At 35.0% G+C, this 10,377-nt stretch overlaps 1 pseudogene; it reads left to right on the forward strand.

The window, feature by feature from the left end:
- Positions 1 to 421: 421 nt before the first annotated feature.
- LOC121492442 lies at positions 422 to 1,697 on the forward strand (annotated as a pseudogene).
- Positions 1,698 to 10,377: the final 8,680 nt, after the last annotated feature.

A 10,377-nucleotide genomic window follows, 5' to 3' on the forward strand; every position in this document is an offset into this window, starting at 1 on the left:
TATTTATGTGATTTAACTAGGGATTCTTTTGTGTATACTTGAAGAAAATTGAGTATTCTATTTTTCTTGGATGGAAAGTATTTTATATAACTTTTAGAACCATGTATTCTGAAGTATACTTCAAGTAAAAAAAGGTTCTTGTTGCAAAAGAAAAATAAACAATAACTCTAACTGAGGGCATTTATTTAAAATAAAACATATCAGAGGGGAGATGGGGGTAAAATAAGAGAAGGGGATTAAAAGGACACTTACCATGATGAGCACTGAATAATAGTGTATAGAATTATTGAATCACCATATTGTACACCTGAAGCTAATGTAAGACTTTATGTTAATTATACTGGAGTTAAAATTAAAAACCTAATAAAAAGTAAAAATATAGTTTTCATTAAAAAACAAAGAGAAGGTGAGGCCCTCTCCTCTCCCCGCAATGGTGTGTGCTTGCCCATTGATATCTGTATACTCCAAAAAGGGGGAATCATCTGGCAAAAATGTTACCTTGCCTGCTGTGTTTAAGGCTCCCATTCGACCCAATATCAGGAATTTTGTTCACACCAACTTGTGCAAAAACAACAGACAGCCATATGCTGTCAGTGAATCAGCAGGTCATAAAACCAGTGCTGAGTCTTGGGGTAATGTCAGAGCTGTGGCTCAAATTCCCAGAGTTTGAGGCAGGGGCCTCACCGTTCTGGCCAGGGTGCTCTTGGAAATATGTGTCGTGGAGGCCATGTGTTTGCACCAACCAAAACCTGACGCCGTTGGCACCACAGAGTGAACACAACACAAAAGCAATATGCCATCTGCTCTGCCCTGGCTGCCTCAGCCTCACCAGCACTGGTCATGTCTAAAGGTCATCGTATTGAGGAAGCTCCTGAACTTCCTTTGGTGGTTGAAGATAAAGTTGAAGGCTACTAGAAGACCAAGGAGGCGGTTTTGCTTCTTAAGAAACTTAAAAGCCTGGAATGATATCAAAAAGGTCTATGCCTCTCAGCGAATGAGAGCTGGCAAAGGCAAAATGAGAAACCATTGTTGTATCCAGCGCAGGGGACACTGCATCATCTACAGTGAAGACAACGGTATCATCAAGGCCTTCAGAAACACCCCTGGAATTACTTTACTTCATGTATGCAAACTGAACATTCTGAAACTTGCTCCTGGTGGGCATGTGGGTCATTTCTGCATTTGGACTGAAAGTGCTTTCTGCAAGTAGATAATCTGTATGGCACTTGGCCTAAGGCTGCCTCCCTCAAGAGTAACTACAATCTTCCCATGCATAAGATGCTTAATACAGACCTCAGCAGAATCTTGAAAAGCCCAGAGATCAAAGAGCCCTCTGAGCACCACGCAAGAAGATTCATCGTAGAGTCCTGAAGAGGAATCCACTGAAGAACCTAAGAATCATGTTGAAGCTAAACCCATATGCAAAGACCATGTGTGGGAACACCATTCTTTGCCAGGCCAAGAATCACAAACTCTGGATGGATAAGGCAGCAGTGGCCTTAGAAGCCAAATGAGATGAGAAGGGGGTTCCAGGCAAGAAGCCCATGGTAGGGAAGAAAGGAAAGAAGGCTGTTGGTGTGAAAAAGCCGAAGAAACCTTTGGTAGGAAAAAAGGCTGCAGCTACCAAGAAACCAGCAGCTGACAAGAAACCTGCAGAAAAGAAACCTACCACGGAAGAGAAGAAGCCTGCTGCCTAAAACCTTATATTTGTTTATTCCATAAAACCCAATCATTTTGGACAGCTAATTTTAAATAAAGACCTGATCAAAGATAGTGAGAAACAAACAAAACAAAACAAAACAAAAAAACAGAGAAATATATTAATTCCAGAGGTTTTCTCTGTAATCCATCAGTCTCACCCAAAGGTTCATATAAACCAAAAACTAAAAGATAACCTTGAAACCTATTTTCTTCATCTGCTTCATGCAATCAAACAGCAATTCCTGTTGATTATATGTACAAAATATAACAAATCCAATGGCATCTCTCCTTCTTGCTACACAGGTCTTATAAGAACTTATATTCTTCCAATAACTTCCTAAACTTCTTTCTCCCCTTTTATTCTCTTCTCTTTCCCTTATTTTCCAGATACAGTAGCCTTATAAAAAAATAAATGAGGGGTGACTGGGTGGCTCAGTTGGTTAAGTTTCTGACTTGATTTGGGTTCAAATCATGATCTCAGGTCAGTGAGATCGAGTCCAGTGCTGGACTCCATGCTTAGCAAAAAGTCTGCTGGAGATTCTCTCTTTCCCTCTCCCTATGCTCCTCCCCCCATTCTTAATTAATTAATTAATTAATTAAATTTGTTTTAAAAAAGGAAATATTCTTTACAACAGCTTATATAAACTTGGACTTATCTATTTCTTTGCAATTTTGGTAGAAAATCCTATAAAATATTTATACAGTTTCTTTCTCTTTCCTTCTTTCATTTTTCTTTTTTTTATTTTTCTTAAGAGAGAAAAAGAGAAGGAGGAGGGACAGAGGGAGAGGGAGAGAGAGAGAGAATCTTAAGCAACCTCCATGCCCAGGGCAGAACCTGATGTGAGGCTCAGTCTTACAACCCTGAGGTCATGACCTGAACCCAAAACAAGAATCAGTTGGTTAACTGAATGAGCTACCCAAGCACCCCTAATATTTTATCAGTTATTTGCATTTTTTAAATAGTTTAACAGGGTGAAATTTATATGACATAAAATTAAATATTTTAAAGTGAACAATTAAATGGCATTGAAGATTCTCAGTGTTATATACATAGAAATAAACCTAACCAAAGAGGTGAAAGATCTGTACTGATGAAAAAAATATATATATATATAGATGACACAAAGCAAGGGGAAAGCATTCCTCGTTCATGTATTAGAAAAACAAATATTGTTAAAATGTCCTTATTACCCAAAGCAATCTACAGATTTTATTCAATCTCTATCAAAATGCCACCAACATTTTACACAGAACTAGGAAAAACAGTCCTAAAATTTCGATAGAATTATAAAAGACCCCAAATACCCAAAGCAACCTTGAAAAAGAAAAGCAAAGCTGGAGGTATCATAGTTCTGGACTTCAAGTTATACTACAAAGCAGTAGTAATCACCATCATACAGTACTGACACAAAAACAAACATAGATCAATGGACCAGAATAGAAAAGCCACAAATAAACCCACAATGATATGGTCAATTAATCATCAACAAAGAAGGAAAGAATATCCAATGGGAAAAATTCTCTTCAACAAATGGTGCAGGGAAAACTGGACAGCTACATACAGAAGAATGAAACTGGACCACTTTCTTACACCAAATATAAAAATAAATTCAAAATTCAAAATAGATTAAAGACCTAAATGTGAGACAGTAAACCATCAAAATCCTAGAAGGGAGTACAGGAAAATGTCTCTGGTATTGGCCATAGCAACTTTTTGCTAGTTATGTCTCCAGAGGCAAGGGAAACAAAAGCACAAATAAACTATTGGGACTTCATCAAAATAAAATGCAAAAAAAATAAAATAAAATAAAATAAAATGCCTCTACACAATGAAGGAAACAATAAAGAAAACTAAAAGATAACCTACTGAATAGGAAAATATATTTTCAAATGATAAAGGGTTAATGTCCAAAATATATAAAGAACTTCACAACTCAACAACCAAAAAATTAATAATCCAATTAAAAATGGGCTGAAGGCATGAACAGACATTTCCCCAGAGAAGACAACCAGATGGCTAACACACATGAAAAGATGTTCAATATCATTGATCATTAGGGAAATGTAAATCAAAAGTACCATAAGATATCACCCCACACCTGTGGGAATGGCTAAAATAAAAAACAGAAGAAACATCAGTTAGCACTGTTAGTGGGAAAGCAAACTAGTGCAGTCATTGTGGAAAACAGTACAGATATTCCGCACTGGAGTTAAATACACTTACATTTATTATGATTATTGATATATTGGGTTTTATTTCTGCCATTGAGTTTCCTGTTTTCATTTTCCCATTCTCTCTAGGCTTAATTTTTTCTCTTTTCTGAACTATTTTTAGATTTATTGGAGGTTTCTATTTGTAGGTTTCCCTCCTCTGTTTTTGAAAACTTGATTTCATTTCTCTTCTTTTAATCATTAGTTGCAATTTTTAGCATGCATATATTTAATTTTTATAATCAGTGCCTTAAATATCTTTATTCCTAAAAAAGTATCTGATACGGAATTAAGGCCAAATATATTGAGAGACTTACAACAGCAACAACAAAAAATAGAGACTGCAATCCTGACAGCAGATAAAATTCAGAACCAAGCAATAAATAAGACAAGGAGAGACACTGTATAATACTAAAAAATTACATTTCAAAATGTGGATGTAATATTTGTAAGTAACTTTGAAGCAAATACACAGAAGCTCCCCATATAAAATGAAATCTACTAAAAATTAAAGAATAAATAGGATACTGGGCTTAATTTATCTGTTAAAAGAAAAATATTTCAAATGTAAATATAATGCAAAACAACTCTATCGCTCTATACAAAAGAATTACTTAGAAAGTAATTAAAATGACTAAAAACTAAAATTAAACAGCACTTAGCAAGAAAATGGACAAATGTAGTCCTTCAGAAGTTGTGGAGAAACAGTCTTATACTTTGATGGTAATGCAAAATAGAGTAGAATTTGACAATATTCTACAAAAGCATAAATTTACTCTTCAATGTAAATATCCCACTTCTAGGATAATATTCTGAATATATATTCCCAATAATATGAGAACACCTATGCACAAATTTATTAATTGAACCATGGAGAATTACCTACCTTAAGCGTAAGGGATAGTTGAATAAACCATGATATATAAACAAATTACAGTGTTACAAAACTGTTAAATAATAAGAAAGATACCTATAAAGTGAAAAAGAATGATTTCCAGGAGATATTTTTATATGAAAAAGCAACTGCAAAATGGAATAGACAATATGCTATATTTTGGTTTAAAAAAGTGGTAAATAATCACGTTTTGATTTATCTCTATGAAAAGAAACACAAAAAGAAAAAAGCACCCAACAGTGAATGAATGTCAGTCACCTACAAAGGGGTGCGATTGGGCTAAGCAGATAAAAGAGGGAGTGACACTTTTTAAGTGTTGTTGTGTTTTTTTAAATAATGTTGACTTTTGGAAGCACATGAATTCTATTGATAATTTTAAAATTATGGTAATAATAGGAAGGGGACTACTACAAATGGAAACAAACAGAAGCAAATGAACCCAACTGCATTTCAAATGAATAAGATTACTCAAATGGAAATTATCGTATGTATGCAGTATTTTTTTGTTTGTTTAGGAAATGAGTAAATATTTTGATGCTTTGGGAGCCAGGGACCTCCCTTTAAAAGAAATAATTTCAAATATTGAAAAGAGTAAAGGAGAAAGATGCTGGCAGGTTGAAGTTGGAGGTGTTGATATGAAGTGATGATTTTTAAAATATGTATGTGTGTGAATATGCAAATATATAAGTTACGTCCCTTGGAGACATAGCTAATTCTAGCACTGGTTCAGAGAAGTACAAGATGAGACTAGAACATTTTGCCATGCTGGGGAATAAGGAAGCAGAAAAAAAAAAAAAAGTGCATGTCACACAAAATACCACCTTGAATAGGTTTCCATGACCAAATCTGGGGCAATTTGATTAACAAAATAATCAAAGAGAGTGATGAATTATAAACTTGGAAATAAGATGTACATTTGTGAGACCAAACTGATAACAAATGATGGATAGATAGATGATAGATAGATGATAGATAGATAAATAGATAGATAGATAGATAGATAGATAGATAGATAGATAGATAGATGATAGATAGATAATAGATAGATAGAGTGGGTTCTTTCAGTAAAAAGGCCAAGTGTGGACTGTTGATTTTGAGGGAATGGTAGAGATAGAAATAATCATGTTGTAATCATCATATTAAAGATTGCACCAATCTTCACTAAATCATTAATCTGGGGGTGGTGGGTGCTGGTGAAGATCTCAAAGTGTCTTAGCATATTTGAAATACTGAAGGTTAAAGATGAAAGTATTTTAGTGTTTGAGCATAAACTGCCTATTATTTACATTGGCAAAAGTAGTAACCATATAGTGAAAAATTTTCCTAAACTTAGTGCAGGATATGAATAATATCTTAATAATTCTACTGGCCCAAAAGACACACCAAATAGTTATATTGATTAAATAATTAGATCCAAACAACTTAATAATTATTATATATATAAGACTTAATAACCACTTGAAAAAATACATATATGTTGAAAGAAATAACTATTCTTTCATTCTTAAATAAACTAATGCACCTTTGGCAACAAGCAAATTCTCAAATTTGCCATCAGATCGGACACTGTGACTCTTTACACTACTTTTTTTAAAATTTTTATTTATTTATGATAATGTCACGACATCTTTGAAAGCACCTAGCATTGCCTAATAATAAGTGTGAGCTTACCTCAAACTAATAGTTGCTTCAGTTTGGGGCAGATGTCAAGTTTTATTGTGTTTCTAAAACACTAAAATTATCCTTGGGAACCGCATGTGTACATTGTGGAACTCTAGGGTGCATTGGCACACAGTTTGAGAATCATGTGTATAATGAACTCATCAGATAACACCTTGACAGTGTGATAAAAATTAACATTACTAATAAGGGATATTAATAGACATTGTGTGCATTTAGGTGTAATACCCTGGGAAGTGCACAATTTTACTTATAGAATATTAGCCTAGGGATATAAAACCTGAATCTAATCATGAAGAAGCATCGGACAAACTCAAAAATAGTTTATTTTGAAATGAAAAGTTAAAATGATAAAAAGAAGGATGGTGAATTTCAATAATAGCAATTAATAAAGTGCAAATAAAAGCTGACAAATTTTTCCAGACTTACAGAAGCCTTTAGTTTATTACATGATCCTAGACCAGATCCCTTACTGAAGAAAAAAATTTGCTACACAAAAGATTATTGGATCAATCGCCAAGCGGGAATACGGAGAGCGATTTAGATAAATGTATATCAGTATTAAATTTATTATTGTTCATAATTGCACTATCGTTCTTCCAAAAAAAAAAATAATTATTCTTAGAAAATGTGACCTGAATTCGTAGGAATAAAGAGCAATAACATATACAACTTACATTCAGGCTGTTCAGAGAGAAAGACAAAATAAGGAAGAGAGAGAGCAAAGGATGAATCAAGTGAGGTAAAATGTTAGCAATAATTTGACATGGATAAAGTGTTAATGAATATTCTTCATATTCCTGACAGTTTTATGTTTGAAATTATTTACAAATAAAAGTAAAAATAGAAAAGTACATTTGTTATAATTTATATAGTTTATCAGTATGTTGCAACAAGAGGGATTTATTTTTTTAGGAATTCTTTTGGAAGTGAAACACTTTCATAATTTACCCTGTATTATTTTACCGATATATGGTAGGAAAATTTCCAATGAATAAGGTACGGAAGAAGTATAGTAAAGATGTCGAAGGAAATTCTTCTTACTTTGGCTTCAATTACAGAGTATTTTTTTTTTTAATGAGACTTTTTTCTGTTACTAATTCCATAATCTTCCTTTCAAGTTTGTCATAGTCAAACCAGATTAATTATGCATTTATATTACTCATCCAATTTCGAGCTAATTAGATTGTAAATAGCTTGATCTCCTTCATATTTTAATCTCTATTTTAAAAACCTGTGCATATTTAATTAATGTAGAAACCCTTACTGATAAATTAGAATCACAACCTTACATAGATTTTTCAGATACATAAGATACTCTTTTATGTCTTTTGAAATTAACAGGAGTTAAAGGATGATGTTAAAACAGATGCACTTATTGCACTTATTTCACATTTTAACACAATGTTAATGCTTTCAGGAAGAACATTATTTATGCAAATACCAAATGTTTTGAGTTGATATGTTTGAAAATACAGTGATGGGCAGCCTCTAGCAATGAGAAATAATCATCAATATGCACAGATGAGTTCATCCGTGTTTTAACTTGCTTTAGTCTTAAAGTATCTGAGCCGAGGATCTGTCTAAGATCCTAAAATGATCAACTTTTGAAATAATGGAGGACGAAGTACGCTTGGAAGCAGTGGATAAGGATTGTCACCATGTTGATCAATCACCCTCATCTCTATGTTAGCTTAAGGAAGAAAAACAAACAAGCAGCAAAGCCTCATCACCATAGTTGATATTTTGTCAAAGTCAAAGGATTGAGTCAGAGATGTAAGCCTGTCATCCTTGCAGGATTTTGAGCCATAGGATGGAATGAAACATAAAACAGATGGTAACTCTATTTAAAGTTTAGGCACCCTACAAAGGAATAAAAATAAATGTCTACATTGATAATCACATAGTGTCCTCTTTTCCTCACTCAAAATCCCATACCCTTCCCATTTATTATCCTTGCAATCTACTGTCTATTGCAACTTCATCTCAAGAAGGTAATTCAGTAACGTACTGACCCTCACCTAAGCTTTAGAATATTGTCCTTTCTACCCTCTGGTACTCTACTTTCTAAGCACTATCAATGTGTTCTTAGACTGTTTCACGCCTTAACTGAAACATGCCTCTTTCCTTGAGAATTACTTTACCTGTAACACCACCCAACACTGACCATTCTCTCACCTGTCAACCTTAAAACGAGAATGGCCAGATACTGTACCAGCAAAATGAGTTTATTTCGGAATAGCAGAGGAATTGAGATTTGGGACAAAGTCTGAAGAGACAAAGAGAAAGTCAGCTTCTGTTAGATTTCAGGAGGAAATAGGGTAGGCTTCTTTTACACAAAAGTTCCCGGGGGAAAAAAAAAAACAAAAAAACAAGAGTTCCAGGTTGTGGTGGTTTCTCACTGGCTGCTAGCAGTAGTTGCTGTTTTGTTGCTGGGGCCAGAGCGAACTCCCTTGTTTTGTTTTGTTTTTTTTTTTTAAAAAAACAGTAGATAAAATTCTAATGTAAATATTCTTTAAAAAAAAAGATTTTATTTATTTATTCATGAGAGACACAGAGAGAGAGGCAGAAGGAGAAGTAGGCTCCCTCTGAGGAGCCAGATGAGGGACTCGATCCCGGGACTCCAGGATCACCATCTGAGCTGAAGGCAAACTCGCAACCACTGAGCCACCCAGGTGTCCCTTTATGTAAAAATCCTTATCTTCCCTCTTCCTAAGGTTCTGTGGGCTGAAACCAGTGGTACCTGCGTGGAGCTCCCCCTGCAGTGCTTTTGGACTCCATTTTAAAGGAGTTCTCTTTTCACACACCTTACGTGCACTTCAGCTTCGTTTACTGTGCATATGCTCCTTTTACTCCTTGTTAAAATGTTGGGTCTGTACTCACTAATCTTGTAGAAAACTGCACTTGGAGACATATGTCTTATGCTCTATCACCCAACATCCCTCATCTTTCTATTATCTATAATGTGTCAGCATCTAATTTCATTAGTGCTGACCTTCTGGGTGACCCCAGTTTCCATACCTTCCAACATTCAGCCACTCTATTCTTCGATCTCTTCACCTCCATTGTTTTCCCTGTTTTCTCAACCACATACTCCTACATCATAGGCTAGATCTTGTTCCACTCAGTAGAGTGTCCCCACTACTCACCTTCGTTTCTAATCACAGTGTTCTCTACACCAACCTTCTTGGCTCACCTGTGAATTACTTCTATCTGACAATTCTTTGACCTGATGTGAACCTTCACTCCTCCATATTTCCATATTTTCATTCATTGCCCTCTTCTTCCCCCACGCCATTACACCACCTTTGGTTCATCATTTTAATAATTCTCATGCCAATACCCTAAACCTTGTTCACATTTTTATTCTCATTGTACTCGAGGCAGATTCTAAAGCTTGGTCATCTGCTTTCTCCATTTCTAAATAAGGTCATATGTATTACTGGAGAAAAAGCACTCAACATATGAGAGCATTGGCACCATGCATACCGTTCGGTAACCTTAACAATGGTCATCTCCATCCTCCTTATGAGAAATCCCACATCATATATTTTGTCAACTCCTTATATTATAATAAAATCTTTCAACTGGCAATGAAGCATGCTCCAATCAGATCACCTTTAAAATAACCTATTGAAGCATGTGTTACCTTCATAAACTATCGAGTCATTTTCTTCCTCACAGTGAAACTTCTTTATTTTTTTTAAATTTTTATTTATTTTTGATAGTCACACACACACACAGAGAGAGAGAGAGAGAGAGAGGCAGAGACATAGGCAGAGGGAGAAGCAGGCTCCATGCACCGGGAGCCCGACGTGGGATTCGATCCCGGGTCTCCAGTATCGCGCCCTGGGCCAAAGGCAGGCGCCAAACTGCTGCACCACCCAGGG

This window comes from Vulpes lagopus, chromosome 6 (assembly GCF_018345385.1).
Source record: "Vulpes lagopus strain Blue_001 chromosome 6, ASM1834538v1, whole genome shotgun sequence".
NCBI classification, from domain to species: Eukaryota; Metazoa; Chordata; class Mammalia; order Carnivora; family Canidae; genus Vulpes; species Vulpes lagopus.